This window comes from Labeo rohita, chromosome 15 (genome assembly GCF_022985175.1).
Source record: "Labeo rohita strain BAU-BD-2019 chromosome 15, IGBB_LRoh.1.0, whole genome shotgun sequence".
NCBI lineage: Eukaryota > Metazoa > Chordata > Actinopteri > Cypriniformes > Cyprinidae > Labeo > Labeo rohita.
In genome coordinates, this window is record NC_066883.1 from 37,222,860 (window position 1) to 37,243,203 (window position 20,344).

The 20,344-nt window shown below is 35.9% G+C and overlaps 1 protein-coding gene across 2 annotated transcripts in view; it reads right to left on the bottom strand.

The window, feature by feature from the left end:
• The window catches only part of lrfn1 (leucine rich repeat and fibronectin type III domain containing 1), a 216,964-nt gene that overhangs the window by 144,594 nt on the left and 52,026 nt on the right, over positions 1-20,344 (bottom strand). Inside the window, exon 1 of one of the 2 annotated variants that reach the window (XM_051129177.1) lies at positions 11,389-11,596. The exons of the other annotated variant lie outside the window; for it this stretch is intronic. The gene's annotated coding sequence lies outside the window, so the exon portion shown is untranslated. Of the gene's footprint in view, positions 1-11,388; positions 11,597-20,344 lie in introns of those variants that run through there. 2 annotated transcript variants of the gene reach the window in all.

The following is a 20,344-nucleotide window of genomic DNA, read 5'->3' on the forward strand; positions in this document are numbered from 1 at the left end:
TATTCTGCTCTCTACTTTCAGCTCAGATTCCTTTTTTAATGCAAATCGATTTTTTTGCCTATTTTCATAGTCTGCTCAAAGAAAAGCAACAAGACACATGATTTGTGTCTCATTCATGCACATAGTACTTAGAAACTACAATACGTAATTGTTCAAATTACCAACTCTAAATACACTCAACAGTAAGGAAAGCCTGCTTTAGCAAACGGCGCTCGCTAATCTCCCTTTAATTCACCAGGATAATACTAGTCTCACAAAGCCAAACCTGTAAGCCTGGACCAGTCTGCCATGTATTTCAGCCAAGAAACACGTAAATTAACCCTATAAATGTTGCTGTTTCACAGGCGATGTGTGACCATTTCTAAGGTCTCAAAATGATCAAACTTTGCTGTCAAACTTGTTGCATTCAATCTACTCCATGCCAGTAAAAGCTCTTGAGACTGAAAACATCATTTCAATCTCATCTTACCAAGACATATGACTGGAGATACAGTGTGATGAGAATATTTCTATCTGCTATACCATTCACTTTTTTATACTATTCACTATTCAATTTGACATAATCTGCTGCAATGCAAAGAAATGCACTGCATTTGAGTCTCTGGAAAAAATCGAACAGTTTTGTCCTCCGTATTCTAACTATATTAGATGATATGAGCCATAAAACCCTGATGGATCAAATATGATACTTGACAGAAACAGTTTTTTGCCAAGTGTTGCCAAGTCCACAGTTTTCCCGCCCATTGGGCAACTTTTTCACTGTTTTCGTGAGTTGTTTTTCAACTCCACGTGTTGAAGTGACCCCACTAACATGATATTTCCCCTCAGAATGCAGTTGGGCTGGTTTTGAGAACCAATTGGGCGGATTTTGTTGAAGGAACTTGGCAACCCTGTCCAGATTGTTCTTTTGTGAACGCAGGTCAGTTCAGAACCATGATCTGTTCACAATGGAAATCTGATATTGGTCACATTTAAAACAAAAATGTGAACAGCTATACAAAAAAATCAGATCAGATTGAGCACAAAGGCTCTCAGGTTGCACTTTGATCCAAAATTAGGCAAAAACTACAAAGTATCCTGTTCTAAAACTGACTTCTATTGCAGTGAAAGCACGCATTTTATAAGTTCATGCATTCCCTGGGAATCGAACCTATGACATTTGTATGGTTATAGACATAATCTGTTGCAATGCAAAGAAATGCATTGCATTTGAGTCTCTAAATAAAATTGAGCTGTTTTTCCTCCATATTCTAACTATATTAGGCTATATGAACCATAAAGCCTGATGGATCAAATATGATACTCGACAGAAACTGTTTTTTGGCAAATGTTGCCAAGTCCACAGTTTTCCTGCAGAATTGGGCAATTTTTTCCACTGTTGCCGTGAGCTGTCGTTCAACTCCATGAGTTGAAGTGACCCCACTAACACGATATTTACCCTCAGAGCGCAATTGGGCTAGTTTTGAGAAGCAAGGGTGGATTTTGTTGTGAAACCTGGCAACCCTGTTTGTATTGTTCTTTTGTGGATGCAGGTCAGTTAAGAACCATGATCTGTTTACACTGGAAATCTGATATTGGTCACATTTAAAACAAAAATGTGAACAGCTATACAAAAAAAAAAAAAAAAGATCAGATTGAGCACAAAGGCTCACAGGTTGCACTTCAATCCAAAATTAGGCAAAAACCACAAAGTATCCTGTCCTAAAACCGACTTATATTGCACTGAAAGCATGCATTTTATAAGTTCGGAATCTAACCCATGACCCTTGTATGGTTACAGACATAATCTGTTGCAATGCAGAGAAATGCATTGCATTTGAATCTCTGAATAGAATTGAGCTGCTTTTCCTCCAAATTCTAACTATATCAGACTATATGAGCCATAAAACCCTGATGGATCAAATATGATACTCAACAGAAACTGTTTTATGCAAAGTGTTGCCCAGTCCACAGTTTTCACGCAGAATTGGGCAACTTTTTCACTGTTGCTGCGAGTTGTTTGTCAACTCTGTGTGTTGAAGTGACCCCACTAACATGATATTTACCCTCAGAATGCAATTGGGCTAGTTTTGGACTAGTTTTGAGAAGCAAGGGCGGATTTTGCTGTGAAAACCTGCCAACCCTGTTCATATTGGTTTTTTTGTGCACGCAGTTCAGTTCAGGACCATGATCTGTTCACACTGGAAATCTGATATTGGCCACATTTAAAATAAAAATGTGAACAGCTATACAAAAAAAATCTGATCTAAGGAAAAAATTGAAATTGAGTACTAAGGCTTGTAGTGTGAAAGTAGCTTTAGTGGCACTTCAATGCAAAATTAAGCAAAAACTCCAAAGTATCCTGTTCTAAAACTGACTTATATTGCACTGAAAGCATGCATTTTATAAGTTCATGCATTCCCTGGGAATCGAACCTATGACATTTGTATGGTTACAGACATAATCTGTTGCAATGCAAAGTCTCTAAATAAAATTGAGTTGTTTTTCCTCCATATTCTAATTATATTAGGCTATATGAACCATAAAGCCTTTTTGTTGTGAAACCTGGCAACCCTGTTTGTATTGTTCTTTTGTGGATGCAGGTCAGTTAAAAAGCATGCATTCCCTTGGGAATCTAACCCATGACCCTTGTATGGTTACAGACATAATCTGATGCAATGCAGAGAAATGCATTGCATTTGAGTCTCTGAATAGAATTGAGCTGCTTTTCCTCCAAATTCTAACTATATCAGACTATATGAGCCATAAAACCCTGATGGATCAAATATGATACTCAACAAAAACCGTGTTTTGTCAAGTGTTGCCAAGTCCACAGTTTTCTTGCAGAATTAGGCAACTCTTTCCACTGTTGCCGCAAGTTGTTTTGCAACTTCAGGGGTTGAAGTGACGCCACTAACACATTATTTACCCACAAAATGCAATTGGGCTAGTTTTGTACTAGTTTTGAAAAGCAATTGGGTGGATTTTATTGTGAAAACCTGGCAACCCTGTTCGGATTGTTCTTTTGTGCACGCAGCTCAGTTCAGAACCATGATCTGTTCACACTGGAAATCTGATATTGGTCACATTTAAAACAAACAAAAATGTGAACAGCTATACAAAAAAAATCAGATCAGATTGAGCACAAAGGCTCACAGGTTGTACTTCGATCCAAAATTAGGCAAAAATACAAAGTATCCTGTTTTAAAACCGACATGAAAGCACGCATTTTATAAGTTCATGCATTCCCTGGGAATCGAACCCATGACCTTTGTATGGTTGCAGACATAATCTGTTGCAATGCAAAGAAATGCATTGCATTTGAGTCTCTGAAAAAAATTGAGCTGTTTTTCCTCCATATTCTAACTATATCAGACTATATGAGCCATAAACGGATCAAATATGATACTCAACAGAAACTGTTTTATGCAAAGTGTTGCCAAATCCACACTTTTCCCGCAGAACTTTTTCAACTGTTGCCACAAGTTGTTTTTCAACTCCATGAGTTGAAGTGACCCCACTAAAATCAACTTATATTGCACTGAATGCATGCATTTTAAGTTCATGCATTCCCTGGGAATCAAACCCATTACCTTTGTATGGTTAAAGACATAATCTGTTGCAATGCAGAGAAATGCAATGCATTGATTGCATGAAGCAGATCAATCAGAGACTTATTTTTGCATGTAATACATATGAGACGGTCAATGAAGAGTAGATGCACACAGAGAGAAAAGATGCTCAAAGACTCTGAAGTGTTACCGTTTATCCATGTTTACAAACACTGAACCGCAATTAGCCACAGTATTGTGCGCAACTTCAACAGGTCGGTGTTCTTCAGCGTCTTCGACTGATCTAACGATTCAAAACCCGTCGGCACGCTGAGCAGAATTACAATGCCAGACCGCAACCTGCCCGAACCGCTGAATTCATCAGGTTTGGCTGTGATTTGTTTTGACACAAATCTCCGGCGTGTAGGTGCATAATCACCACCTTGTTATCTCGCTGAAACAGATTGTTCGGCGTCTCCACGAAAATTGTCCTATAATCATCTCAGGAAATCTCTGACCGTGACAACAAAGGCAGGCTTTAGTTCTCCTCCATCACGCGAGCGAGCGCCGATAAGGCCGCGTTTAGCCGTCATGTTTACTGAGGCCGTAATTGGATTAAAGCTCGGCCAGTAAACACATTCGTTCTGTGACCGGCTACAAAGGTAACGCGGAAGGGACGCATGGGGTTTCTCAAGCTCTCTTCCATTAGAAGGTAATAAAAAATTAACCAACAGTCAATATTCGGTCACACAATGTCAGTTAGCATGTAGTAAAGGCTACGAGACGGCCAGAGACTGTAGACAAGTGATCTGACATTTGCTAGATAGGAGGATATTTGCTCAGACACCAATGAGATGAAATAGAGAGGAGAACTAAAAAAAAAAAGTTTCAAATTGTGCTCAGATTTGCCACAATAGCAAAAATGACTTAATAGAGAAATCGAGCGTTAGTATTAGTCTAATAGAGGATTAGTTTCATTGATCACTGATATACTATTCAGTTTTTTTTTTTTTTTTAATTTATATTTCAATAAAACTAAAACCATACACATTTTTGTTGAAATAAAATGTTAACTGGAAAATAATGAAATAAAATAAAATAAAACACTTATTTTAAATTAACTAGTTTCCAATGGAATATTTCTCATTATCATTTAGTTTATTTAGTTGATGTATAAAATTAACTCAAAATTTACATAACATTTATATAAAAATCAGTAAAAACAATAGAGAACAGACATATTTAAAAACAATTAAAACTAATAAAATGACCAAATATGGCAAAATCACTAAAACTTTAAATAAAATTAACATATAAAATTAATTATAAAATAAAATTTAATTTAATTCATATATTCACATATATACTAAAATAACACAATAACATAACATTATATTTTTTGTTAATTTTATTTGTATATCTTCTGTTTATTTGTGCTGTTGTTTTACTTATTAGTTTTTTATTTAATTTTAAATAATTGCATTTATTTAATTTAATTAACTTTGGTAGTTAATGTTAAACTAAATAAAAATAAGTAATAAGTAGCTAAATAATTTAGCTGAATTAAAATGTTATATATATATATATATATATATATATTAGGGCTGCCCCTGACTAAAGATATTCCTAGTCGACTAACACTCCTGCATTTTAGCGATTAGTCGAATAATCATTCATTTATGATATTAATATAATAACTTGCGTATATACAAGGAAAGGTACAGTCCAAGTTGAAGTTTAACACTTCCATATGACAGAAAATGCTAAAGCATGATATTAGCGCGTTCAAAATGAAAATTAAGCGCTTAAAACACAGTAGTAAAGCATTTAAAGTATACAGCGCTTACGGACACAAAAATCAGTGGCCGGAATGTTATAGGCTAATTATAACATAAAAACAGCAATCAGACTGCCTGTGCATTTTAATAATTTATTATCAAAAATACAAACTGTAACAGTTACATGTCAAACAAACAAACAAAAAAACAGTTTTCAATAAAATAAACTAAAATTCGTTCTTTAAAATAAATCAAATAAACTTATTAGTAACTTAGGCCTAGTACAAAACAAGGCAAAAAATAAATAAATAAATAAATAAATACTGTAGCAAAAACGCTGTTTGGTATAAAAATACAGTGGAAAATTAATATAATTTTTATATTGTTCAAAAGGAAAATTAACAAAAACGAACAATTTAATAAATGCACATGGCACAACGCAAAAACTTAGAATAAAAAAGAAGGCGGCAAACAAATTAACAGCCTAAGTATTTGATTAAATTGTTTAGAACAACTATATTTAAGACAAAATGTGGAACAAATAATTTAAAGAACACTAATACAAATCAAAAATATCAGAGCAAAGCCGCAAACTGCCATTAAGACGACGGATGAGTCTTGACCTGAAACAACAAATTGCAAACATCAGACTAATTTTTCTAACAGAATAAAAAACAACTTCTGCATTATATAAAAACGAATAAATAAAAATAATATGTATTTATTTATTTGAATAAAAATACCCGTTTTTTTTTAATAGCCTAACAGTTAGCAAACAGAAACACTACAAAAAGGAAATTAAGCATTCTTACCTAAGCTTTCAATTCGATTTTATTTTTTTCATATTATGTGAGAGGAACACAGCTTGTCCACATTGTTGGGAAGAAGGGAGCTTCTCGACTTGTTCACAATGAAGCCGGCCTTTGAAAAGATGCGCTCTGATGGAGTGGATGTGGAAGGGATACAGTGGAGGCGTTTAGCGGCTTTAGCGAGCTTTGGATATCGATGTTCATTTTTTTGCCACCATGCCAATGGTCCCGAATGAACCTTTGTTTTATCTGCCAAGTACATTTTTAGTTCATCCTTCTCTTCTGCATGCTCCTCCTCATCAATGGCCATCAGCATGGATATCTCGGCCTGCTTTTCCTTTTTCGGTTCGGGCTCACCCTCCTCTGCAGGGCTAATGCTGTCATGATCACTTTCTGGCGCAGCTTCTGTAGATAAACTTTCTGCCAGATCCGACACTGTGGAGTACGCATCTTCTCGTTCGTGTTGGTCAAAGAATGACAAGCTCTTAAAACGTGGGTCTAAGACAGCAGCTTGTATATAAATGCTGGTCGTGATATTTTCCGTCAGTTGCCATCTCGTGTCAATTTCTTTTGCTAGTTCTGTCTTTAGTGCTTTTGTGGTGGGACTGTCTTCGTTGCGCAGCACCAAATGGCGTCTCTTCATGTTTATTAACATGGGCAGTGTGGCAGATAGGGATGCGTTTAAATCCTGAGAAAGCAGCTCAGTGAGAGTGATCATAGGCTTTAGCACTGCGACAGTGTCGTCCGCTGTCAGCCAATGTGCTGTTGTGAGATCTAGACCTCGTTCAGAGTGTTTGGTAATTTCAGGGTCTGACAGCACAGCTGTAACCGGCCATCTCTGTTCCAAGAGTCTCTCCAGCATGAAGTACGTGGAGTTCCATCTTGTGGAGACATCTTGGATAAGTTTGTGTTCTGCAACATTCTGCTGCTTCTGTTTATGAGTCAGAGCTGTTGTAGCCTTGGTACTTTTCTTGAAATGCCCCACAAGGCGTCTAGCAGCAGCGATGCATCGACATATGGGGTCAGTTTTAAGAGCCGCGTTTATGCTGTAACGTGTGCCCCGCACAACGGACGCCCTTCGCATTACCCCAGGATGGATCATTAGAAATCAGTTCTGTGCATAACACCATATTAGCGGCATTGTCATGTACGACTGCTACCCTCTTTTCTCCAGGTATTTTAAATTCTTCCATCACTTCACTGAGTCACTGGTTCGAGGAATTCAAACATTTCTTTGAACCCGTCACCACGGACAACGTTGATTGGTCTCATATCAAGCGCAATGAAATCGACGATTTTCTCTGTGATTTCTCGCTTTCTTTTCTCACTTAGAGGGGGTCTCAAAACTAATCTCTGCTGCATCATTGTTGACTGCGAAGTCGAAGCGCACGACGCCACATCATCGCTGCTATATTGTGGATGGGCCCAGAGACAAATGCATGTCAAAAACCATGAATATGATTTAACTTAACAGCGCAAATGTGTTTATATCCTTATTGTTAAAACGAGGGGCCATGTGAGGTGGTTAACGTTACTACTTACATGTTTTAAATGATAAGACATATTCGATGTTGACGAGTGATAGGCAAATGTTTGCCTGCAGAGTTTGCAGACAGCCTTTTTAGGGTCGTCCTTCGACTTTTCAAAATGATCCCACACTTTGGACTTTTTTCCTGACATCTCTCCCACAAGTGCGCTTTGGTATACCGCGAGGCACGAGATCGCGTTGATCTCTCGTTGCTTTGATGTCATACACTGACTGCACAGCCCCTGATTGCGTAATTTCACGTGATTTTTTTTGCGACTAACCGACTAATGAAAATGTATTCGACCAAGCCCTCTTCATATCGACTAACGTTTAGTCGACTATTTGGGGGCAGCCCTAATATGTATATATATATATATATATATATACACACACATTTTTATTTTACTTATCCTATATTATTATTATTTTTGTCGTTGTTGTTTTAGTTTTAATAACTCTGGATTTGTCAAGATACCAAAGTTTATGATCAAAAGTCAAAGAAAGTCAAAGAGAAAATTTCTCCTCAAATTCTTCCTAAATAAAAATATCTGATCAATTTTATATTTTTATTTGTAGTATAGTTTTTGTAAATATTTTCAGTTAGATTTTATTTTTATATCTGTTTTCACTTTTATTCTAAAGTTTTTTTTTTTTACCATTTTTAAATAATTGTATTTATTCATTTTTAAATGTACTTTTTAATAATTGACATTTGATATATTGATATTTTGATATTTGATTTAATTTTAATTGAATTGAATTATTTTTAGTAGTTCAACTAAATGAAAATAAGAAATGTAGCTGAAATAAAAAGTATAAATTCTGTATATAGTTATTCTATATATATTCTGTTACCATTTATTTTATTTCAAGTAATACATTTTAATTTTATTTATTCTATATTATTACTGTTGCTGTTGTTGTTGTTTTAGTTTTAATAACCTTGGATTAGATTTCTCAAGTTACAAAAGTTTAAGGTCAAAAGTCAAAGAGAAACATTTCTCCTCAAATTCTTCATAAAATATCTGATCAATTTTTATCTCTAAAGTCCCACCGCATGGTAGCAGTTTACTAATTTGTGTCTGTTTCCCAAACTGAATTTAAAATAAACATCTGATACTGAAATGAAACAACAAATGAACTGAGAACTAAATGAAGTCTATGAAAAGCAAAAACATTTTCATTTGCGTAGTTAAAAATGCCGTTTCATTATCCCTCAGTTAAAGTGTCACAGTGCACTTTTGATGATTTAATACATATTTCTTCATATCCTTTAATATGTACTTCTAGGAGAAGCCTTTAAAATAAGCGATGAATAATTTGCTGTCCTTTTCAAGTCCTTTTCTGTTTAAGAGCCGTCTAGTCTTTCTACTTCTTTCCCTCTCCATCAGACTGTCACATCCAGCAGATCTTCGTCTAAAGCAGCACGGCCGGTCGTGTGCAGACACTGCGTCAAATATTCTCGGTTTTCTCCGCCCGACTCAATTTCTGCGGGCCGGCGTTAAAGTGACTGTTCGGATCTTCCCTCTTCCTGCTGGAGTCAAATGACTGTCATGTCCAACTGAGCGCTGCCGTCTTCAGTTTTACAGGGGTCCCTTTATCTCTCGTCTCATGGTGTGAATGGCGTATGAGATTCTCTCTCCTGCATGACACAGAAGCTTCCCGTCACGACTTCTGCTCAGCGAAGAAACTGATTTGCGACTTTGTGCTGAAAGAATTACATTAGACTCTATTCTTGCAGCAAAACACAACGCTTTTGTTCTGAAGTGACGTGAGCGGCCTACAAAGACTAAATCTAACATCATATGGCCTCTACAGACGATTACGATGAGTCACGATTTTTTAACATTTATAAAACAAATGTACGATTGCTTAGAAATAAGTCTAGCTGCATAACATTAATCAAAAGCGACAGTAAAGACATTTACAATGTTACAAAAGATTTGTATTTTAAATAAATGCTGTTCTTTTGAACTTTCTATTCATCTGTGAATCCTGAAAAATAAAATCTATCACAGTTTCCACAGTTTTCAACACTGATAATAACTAGAAATGTCTGTTAAACAGTAAATCAGCATATTAGAATGATTTCTGAAGGACCATGTGACACTGATGATTGGAGTAATGATGCTGAAAATTCAGCTACGCATCACAGAAATAAACTTGATAGTAAAGTTTATAGACAAACTTTAAGTTAGCTTGAAAAAGCCTAGCCAGAAAGTTTTAAAAGTTTGACGGTTTTCAGTTTGAAATAGTTTGAAAGATAAAAGTCTGATTGTGTTGAAGGAAATATAGTCTATTACCATAGCTACATGGTTGCTATGGTACCCGGGGCGGTTGCTAGGGTAACCAGGGCAGTTGCTAGGGTGTTGCCATGCAGTTGCTAAGGTACCTGTGGTGGTTGCTAAGGTATGCCATGCGGTTACTAGGGTGTAGCTATGCAGTTGCTGGAGTACTCAGGCTGGTTGCTAGGGTGTTACTAGCATGTTGTTAGCATGATTGACAAGTTACTAGCATGTTGCTGGCATAATTAGCAAGTTACTAACATGTTGTTAGCATTATTATCAAGTTACTAGCATGTTGTTAACATGATTAGCAGTTACTAGCATGTTGCTAGGAGGTGTAACAGGTTACTAGCAAGTTGTTGCCATGATTAGCAAGTTACTAGCATGTTGTTAACATGATTAGCAGTTACTAGCATGTTGCTTGCATGATTAGCAGTTACTAGCATGTTGCTAGGAGGTGTAACAGGTTACTAACAAGTTGCTGGCATGATTAGCAAGTTACTAGCATGTTGTTAACATGATTAGCAGTTACTAGCATGTTGCTAGGAGGTGTAACAGGTTACTAGCAAGTTATTGGCATGATTAGCAAGTTACTAGCATGTTGTTAACATGATTAGCAGTCACTAGCATGTTTCTAGCCTGATTAACGAGTTACTCGCATGCTGCTAGCTTGTTTACCATGCATGATTACCATGTTATTAGTATGTTGCTAGCATGATTAGCAAGTTACTAGTATGTTGCTAGCCTGTTTCTTCTCATCATGATTAACGAGTTACTAGCATTCTGCCTGAATGATTAGCAAGTTAGTAGCATGTTTCTAACATGATTAGAAAGTTACTAACATGTTGTTAGCATGATTAGCATGTTACTAGCCTGATTAACAAGTTACTAGCATGCTGCTAGCTTGTTTACCATGCATGATTACCACGTTATTAGTATGTTGCTAGCATGATTAGCAAGTTACTAGCATGTTGCTAACATGTTTCTGGTCTGATTAACATGATGCTAGAATTATTAACATATACAAACCAGCTAAAACCAGTTGGATCAGTAAAAACCAGCCTAGGCTGGTTGTCTAGTCTTAGCTGGTTTAAGCTTGGTTGGTCTCTTAGCAGCCTGACCAGCTAAAAACCACTTTAAACCACTTTAAAACCAACCTGGGAGTTTTTTCAGTAGGGAGTCGTTAGGTTTTGCTAAAGCAATAAACAGCTTAAATACACCACAGGTCTCTTTGTATAAAAGTTTTCACCCCCTCAATGAAAGTCAAAGGGATTTGAATGGTTTTGATAGTCGTGATAAAGAGCTATTTTAAATCAAAATAATTTTTCACAATTTTACTGTATTTTTAATCAAATAAATGCAGCCTTGGTGAGCAGAGGAGACTTGTTAAAGGTAGTGGGTGTATATATTTTAATACACATTAAAAAAAAAAACATATTTCAGATTCTCTAGCGTTACCTCTGAAACATGCTGACTTGAAACTCTAGTGGAGCCAATTGTGAATCAAATCTCCTGTGACCTTCACGTGAGGAGCATAATTTTGCACTGCTGCTCGTGCAAAGCGTCCAAATCCATCCAGAGGTTTCATTTCAGCTAAGATCCTGTATTAGAAGGTCACTGTTGAGTTCACATCTGAAACGCAATCACAGCACATTATGAGCCTGGAATCGTTTGCAACGATCATAATACAGACCCTCTTTATTGCAAATACAGAAAAGAAAACTGATTGTGTAGTTAACCGAACACATTAGAATATGAAAAAATATTAAACACTATATGATTTTGTTTCAGCGGGGCAGAAGTCAGCTTCATCACGGCTTCATTTGTCAACGTCTGTTCAGATGGTTTATGAATGAAGTGAATTAAATCAAATGCAGCTCAAATCTGCTTAGAGAATTACCTCTAAATTTGCATTATGAATCATGTATTTTGACCCCAGCAGTCTGTCTCCATGTTCTCCATCTCACGGTAATAAGGCTCCTCGCCGCAGCCCGGAATTGGCGGCGTTTCTAAATGTCTTATTATATGAAACACAAAAAGATTTTTAAAAACCTCGCTCCAGAGCCGCCTGTAACCACTTTCATCCTTTATAGTTCTGCATAATAACTGTGGAGAGGAAAAGAAAAGATTGATCTCTATAGATCTCCTGCCGAGCGCTGATTGCCAGAACGTGCTGATGCAGAGCAGGTTCGCTGTTTTATACGACGATGTACCGAATCAGCAAAACGGAGACGTGCTAAAGATGGTTATTTCCTGCAATTCACAAGGGAAGGAAACAGTCGCTCTCTGAACTGTTGACCTTTTGTAGCTATTTCAGAATTGTTTCTATAAAACAACAATTAAAAAACAGAAAAATAGATTTTCACCCACCATACAAAAAACTAATTTGCAATTATGTTTCAGACTTTTTTGTCTACTCACCAATGGATCCTCTGCAGTGAATGGGTCCGTCAGAATGAGAGTCCAAACAGCTGATAAAAACATCACAATAATCCACAAGTAATCCACACCACTCCAGTCCATCAGTTAACATCTTGAGAGGACAAAAGCTGAAATAAAAGACATTTTTAACTAAAATATATAGAGTCCATAATCCATAATAACGCTTCCCCTAGTGAAAAAGTCCATCTCCTGTTGTCTCTCACATCAAAATCCAGCCACATATTTGTTTAGAGCTATTTTGGCTTGTAAACAGTGTTTGATCTGTGCAGATTTCGCTCCTAATTCAGACCAAACCACTTTTTTACTGGAGGAAGGGTTATTATTGATTACGGACTCTCATTTTGATGGCACCCATTCACTGCAGAGGATCTACTGGAAATACACACCACTCCAGTCCATCAATTAACATCTTAAAAAGACAAAACTTTGTGTTTTGATGTGAGAGACAACAGGAAATGGACTGTTTCACTGGAGGAAGTGTCATTATGGATTATGGACTCGTATTAAAAATGTCTTAAAGATGGATTTGTTTCTTACAAGCATGCCATTTTTGTCTTTTTAAGATGTTAACTGATGGACTGGAGTGGTGTGGATTACTTGTGGATTATTGTGATGTTTTCATCAACTTTTTGTACTCTCATTCTGACGGCACCCATTCACTGCAAAGGATCTACTGGTAATCCACACCATCCACACCTCCAGTCCATCAGTTAACATCTTGAGAAGACAAAAACTGTGTGTTTCGATGTGAGAGATAACAGTTAATGGACTGTTTCACTGGAGGAAGCATCATTATGGATTATGGACTCGTAATTTAGTTAAAAACATCTTAAAGATGGATTTGTTTCTTAAAACCATGCCATTTTTGTCTTCTCAAGATGTTAACTGATGGACTGGAGTGGTGTGGATTACTTGTTTATTATTTTGATATTTTTATCAGCTGTTTGGACTCTCATTCTGACGGCACCCATTCACTCCATCACTTAACATCTTAAAAAGACAAAAACTCTGTGTTTTGATGTGAGAGACAACATGAAATGGACTGTTTCACTGGAGGAAGCATCAATATGAATTATGGACTCATATATAAGTTAAAAATGTCTTAAAGATGTTTTTTTTTTTTTTACGAAGATGCTATTTTGGTCTTTTTAAGATGTTAAGTGATGGACTGGAGTGGTGTGGATTATTTGTGGATTATTGTGATGTTTTTCTCAGCTGTTTGGACTCTCATTCTGACGGCACCCATTCACTGCAGAGGATCTACTGGTAATCCAGACCACTCCAGTCCATTAATTAACATCTTAAAAAGACAAAAACTGTATGTTTTTATGTGAGAGACAACAGGAAATGGACTGTTTCACTGGAGGAAGCGTCATTATGGAGCATGGACTTTATATTTGTATTTTATTTATTTATATATTTTTTGCTTTTTAGTTAAAAACTTCTTAATGATGGATTTGTTTCAGCTTTTGTCTTCTCAAGATGTTAACTAATAGACTGGAGTGGTGTTATTGTAATGTTTTTATCAGCTGTTTAGACTCTCACTCTGACGGCACCCATTCACTACAGAGGATCCATTGGTGAGCAAGTGATGTAAAGCTACAATTCAACATATCTGATGAAGAAACAAACTCATTTACATACTGGTTAGAACAACATCTCATGAAAACAACGTCTGAGCAATAACATTTATCTATTCTCATTGAAGCGCGTATGTAAACACTCGTCAGGCGTGTAGCAGCGAGGGACGGCCGTGTTGTACGTGTTGACGTGTCGGGGCAGAGTGATCTGTTTCCTCCAGATGGGAGATTTACCGCCGCTGATGAGGGTCACGCAGGAGTCGGGAGCGACACGCATCTCTGCGGTTCATCAGCTGCGGGAACTTGTGTGTTTTTGTACGTTGGTTGTGTGTGTCCCTGGCTGGGTTTGTCTTAACAGTGCTAATGAAGTACAAAAAGAGAAATAAGTATCTAGGAGATGACTCAGATTAGCAGGTTAATGGAATGAATCGGATACGTGATTAATGCCTCTAATTAGAGTGATGTCAGAACAGACAGCTGAAACTTTCCCTCTTCCTGCACATCTTCCTCTCGCAGGTTTGTATCAGTCCGTAGGGAAACATTCCAGGCGGTGAACTCTAACGAGGAAGATCTCATTAAAAACGAAAAACCAGCTGCAATCCATCTTAAAGGTACAATTCACCCAAAAATAATCATTCTGTTGTTATTTAGTCACCTACATTTGGTTCCAAACATGTATGATGTACTTTCTTCTGTGATACACAAAAGAAGATACTTTGAAAAATGTCAATAGAGTTCAATGTTGTGAATCTTCTGTTGTGTTTTGCAGGGGGAAAAAATTAAGGTGCATAAACAATGAATAATATATATATATATATATATATATATATATATATATATTTATTTATTTATTTATTTTTTATTTTTTATTTTTTCAGGTCAACCAATGTTATTTTAGAATCAGTGAGATACTGTTATACGTTTTATTAATATTTTGAATTAGTTACTGTATTTATGGACATTTTCATGTCAGTTGTTGCTAGTTTTAGTAGTTTAGTTGTGTTTTTGTCATTTTTAATATATGTATATATGTTTTTAAATATTTTTTATTTCAGTTTATTTTTATTTCAAGTTAAGCTAAATTAAAATTAAGAATTAAACTTTTTTTTTAAATATGTTTTTTTCCATTAATATTTGTTTTATTAAGTAACATTTAGTTTAAAATTTTGTTTTAGTTTTAGTTAACTAGAATAACATTTGAGTGAAGTATACATTTAATATTTGCACTAAAAATAGTTTTTGTTGATTAGAATTAATCTGAAATAAAATGAAAAAATAAAAAACAAACAGAACTACAAATAAAATTTAAGATGAGGTAGTAAAATGAAAACCAAAACTGAAATAAATGTAAATATAAATAATTAAATGAATGACATGAACAAAAATTAAAATAAAAACTAAATGTTAAAAACAGAAATGACAAACACAACCAAATTACTAGAAATTTAACAAAAAATAAAAGGGAAAATAGAAAAAGCTAACTCAAAACATTAGTACTATAATTAGGGCCGTATTAAATCCATTTTATTCTTTCCCAAATTCAGTTTTATTTTTTCTGGATTCCAGACTCTCTTTTTGATGGTTAAATTAAGTCTAATTAATTACAATTATAAAACGTATACAATTTAACATCAATTTATTAAAAATTAAACAAAAATTACATGTTTAGGGCCCTATGAAATGTCTTCTTTTTAAGCATGTCTAATTAATTGAATGCATAAAACAAATTCATGTATTAAAGTTTATTTTTACAGAAGCCAAACATTTTTTCCCCCTAAGAAATTCTGTGTTTTCCAGTTTAAGTGGGCGGTTTTGGCCAGAATAACCTGCAAAGCGAACCAGACCTTACAGAAACAGTCAAAGGTCTGAGACACAAGACTATAACTCACACACAGCACAAACACAGACACAAAGTTTGTCAAACAAGTCCAGAGGACATTACCCAGCATGCCCTAGGCTTCATACAGTATAAAACAGAGTGTTGTGTGTGGAGAAACTGCACAATTTCAAGGCCAAACTAATCAGCGGCCTGACATTCATCACAGTCACTGTACAGAACAGACGGACGAACGGATGTTCGCTGCTGCAATGGGAAACTTTCTGCTTGCTGACAGCTTTACGACATTTAGAAAATAAAATCAATTAATCTGACGCATCCAAACGTCCCGAACCTCGCCAGCGGATGCGCCACGTCCAGTTTTGGTTTCGTCTGTCCAGGTTTACAAACACACGCTGACAGCTCAATGATGTTTGACTGGTGGGCAAACGGAGCAGCTGCATCACTGACGGTCTAATGGCTCCCAACAATCTGATGTAAAGCATCTTGATAGCATGTTAGAGAAGAAATGATGGCGAGAGGCAACGAGGGCAAAGGTCAAATGCTGGATGAATGGCTGCTCATCACACAGTGACCTTAAGCTAAGCTGCAGTTTCCAGAATGATGATCAGATGGATCATTTCTACTTGTTGCACCGGAAAACAGACGAAAACCCAACAAAGACATTGAAGGAGAAATACAATATTAAGATATAGAGATCACAATATTACTTGGACTAGTAAGAAAACACCTAGAAACGACCAAGAACAACCTAGAAATGCTTTTCCAACAACTAAGTTCATACAGATACTGTAAAATTAAATTCCAGGACTTTCAAAGACTTCTCAAGCACTACTCTTTTGATTTTCAAGCACTTCAATCAGAGATCTCACTTTTCAAACAATCTTCTATTTCAAATTCTAAAAAAAAGAGAAATAGATAAAAAATATATACTAATAAAAATGGCAAAAATAAAGTGAAGCACATGCGAAGTATTACTATTAAAGTATTACAAAGTATACTACACTTTTACTATAATAAAACCACGGTTACTTTTCTTAAGGTATTTGTGTGTACTTTCTTTTTTTCTTTGTTTTGTTTTTAGAACTGTACTTTCTTAATGGTTTCAATCTAAAGCAAATGAATCACAAACCCACACCAAAGTCCAGATCTGAACCAAATGATTTGCGATCCACCCTTTAAGTTCTGAGATAAAACAAATGATTTGTGAACCTGCTCTGAAGTTCCGATCTAAATCAAATGATTCGTGATCTATGCTCTAAAGTGCCGATCTGAATAATGATTCGCGAACCACAATTTTAGATCAGGACTAGGAGTGTCGAGCGTGAATCATTTGACTTAGGTTGAAACTTTGCATATTGCGAATCATTTCATTTAGATCGGGACCTCAAATTGCTAATCATTTGATTTGAATCATTCAATTTGCAAAACGATTCGTGAACCCACACCAATCTAAATAACAATTTACGAAATATAATTTCAGATTAAGACTCGGGAGCACGAATCATCTGACGAATCATCTGAGGGAACTTTAAGCAGCGAATCGTTTGATTTGAATCATTCAATGCACAAACCCACACCGAAGTCCAGATCTGAATCAAATGATTTGTGATCCACCCTTTGAAGTTCTGAGATAAAGCAAACGATTTGTGAACCCGCTCTGATCTTAATTAAATTATTTAATGATTTAAATGATTCGTGATCCACGCTCTGAAGTGCCGATCTGAATAATGAACTATGATTTTAGATCATTACTCAGAGCGCAGAGCACAAATAATTTGACTTAGATCAGAACTTTGCGTATTGAGAATCATTTGATTTAGATCGGGACTTCAAATTGCGAATTATTTGATTTGAATCATTCAATTTGCAAAATGATTCGCAAACCCACAGTGAAATCCAGATATGAACCACATGATTTATGATTCACGCTCTGAAGTGCCGATCTGAATAACGATTGACGAACTATCATTTCAGGTTAGGACTCAGAGCGCGGAGCATGAATCATCGGAACTTTAAGCAGCGAATTATTTGATTTGAATCATTCAATGCACAAACCCACACCGAAGTCCAGATATGAATCAAATGATTCGCTATTCATGCTCTGAAGTGCCCATCTGAATCAAGTGGTTTGTGATACGTGAAGTTCTGATCTGAATAACAATTTGTGAACCATCATTTCAGATCAGGACTCAGAGCACGGATTGCGAATCATTTGGCTTAGATCGGAACTTTGCGTTTCGCAAATCATTTGATTTAGATCGGGACTTCAAATCACAAATCATTTGATTTGAATTATTCAATTTGCGAAACGATTCGTGAACCCACACTGAAGTCCAGATATGAATCAAATGACTCATGAATCGCCCTCTGAAGTCCCAATCCGAATCAAGTGATTTAGAATATACAAAGATCCGATCTAAATCAAATGAGTCGCGATCCACGCTCTGAAGTGCCGATCTGAAAAACGATTTGCGAGCCATCATTTCAGATCATGACTGGGAGCGTGGATCGCGAATCGTTTGGCTTAGATTGGAACTTTGCGTATTGCCAATCATTTCATTTGAATCATTCAATTCGCAAAATGATTCATGATAGGCTCACTGAAGTCCAGATATGAATTAAATTATTTGAAATCCGCCCTCCGATGTTCTGATCTGAATCAAGCGATTTGCGATATGCAAAGTTCCAATCTAAATCAAGTGATTCACGTTCCACGCTCTGAAGTGCCAACCTGAATAACGATTCGTGAATCATTTGACTTAGATCGGAACTTTGTGTAACATGAATCATTTGATTTAGATCGTGACTTCAAATTGTGAATCATTTGATTTGAATCATTCAATTCAAATGATTCACAAACCCACACTGAAGTCCAGATATGAATCAAATGATTCACGATCCGCCCTCTGAAGTCCCGATCTGAATCAAGTGATTCGCGATACGCAAAGTTCCGGTCTTAATCAAATGATTTGTGATACGCGACTGGCGATCCGATTGGAGCGCTTCGAAACAGTGACTCATTGGTTTAACTGATTCAGAGTTTTGAAAAAATTAAGTTTCACTTTTTAAAATCGTTACAAGTGATGTCGAAATGTATGTCTCTTTTTTTTTTTGGTTTATGCTAGTGAATCGCTTGAAATGAATGATCAAAGTCACGAGTTTGAATCAATCAGAACGGTTCAAGCCTAAATGACTCAACTGATTCAGTTCATCTGTTGCTCTTTTTACATCTTCAGCCATGTTTTTGACACACTACTACTTGCTTAGCTTGATTGTTTTCTGACATTAACTTAAATAAGAGAGAAAAAAAAGGTATGTTGTTGTTTTGCATGAAAAGATATGTGCTTACTGACAAATTTAAACACTTATTTCATAGATACATTGTTCTTCAATAACTGAAGCACTTTTCAAGTACCTCTTGAGGAATATTGCTGTTTTCAAGGGTTTTCCAGGTCTTAAATGTCAAATTCAAATACTTCAAGCACTTTAAGCACCTTAGTGAAAACTCAGAGTAGTGAGTTTTTGTTTGTTAATTGCCCGTGGCAGTGCTAATTGATGCACAGTTTATTCTATACTTCTATTATTAGTTGAGCTCTGACTGAAAATAACTCTTGCCTTTTTCTGTTTATTCACATTAATTTCCCTCTGGACAAATCTTGGACTGGTGAAGTCCTGGCTCTGGACTGCAGAAACCAGCCAAACTTTCTAAGGCGTACTGTATGTGTGAGTAAATTATCCATCAGCACTTATTTCCCCATGAAACTCTGTGTGAGGCCTGTATTTTCAGGTGTTTTATAAGTCGTGAGTCCAGTCCAGAAAGCAGCAGAACCATCTGCTCCGTCCTCTCAGCTGGACGCACCTATGATCAGTGTAGCGTGAGGTTTGTTGATAATTAAGCCATTGAATGTGCCAGGAAGTGACATCATCATCGTAGCGAACACCGGTTTCACAGGCGTCCGTCTGTAGGAGGTTATCAGAGGTCAGCGAGCATCTCCTGAATATGATACAAGCATATTTTTGTACATCTATACAAATATTCAGTTACATTGTGTTCATTTTTGGTTTGTTATCTGTGTGGTCACCGATCTCCTATTGAAGGAAAGAAAAACCTCATGCTTTTTCTGTAAAACCTCAGCAGTGACTTTAAATGGAGAGCAAATGATAACGTCTTGAGGAAAACAAACAATAAAACAGCCCAGTTGTCTCATATGTGTTTTCAGAAGAGATCTGATGTAAAGTTTGGGTGACAGTTCACTATAAGGTTTCATTAGTTATCATTAGTTAGTGCATTAACTAACAATCATTAATCATTAATCTTTGTTAATGCTAATAAAATTACAACTGTTCATTGTTAGTTAATATTAGCTCAGAAACATTAAATAATATTAACAGATATTACTTTTGATATTAATGATGTGTTAGTAAATGTTGAAATTAACAAACTAAGATTATTCTTAAATAAAATAAATAAAATAATTTAAATAAAATAATATTATAAAATAATAGTCAAATAAATTATTTTAAAATTAAATCAATTAATTAAATTAACTAA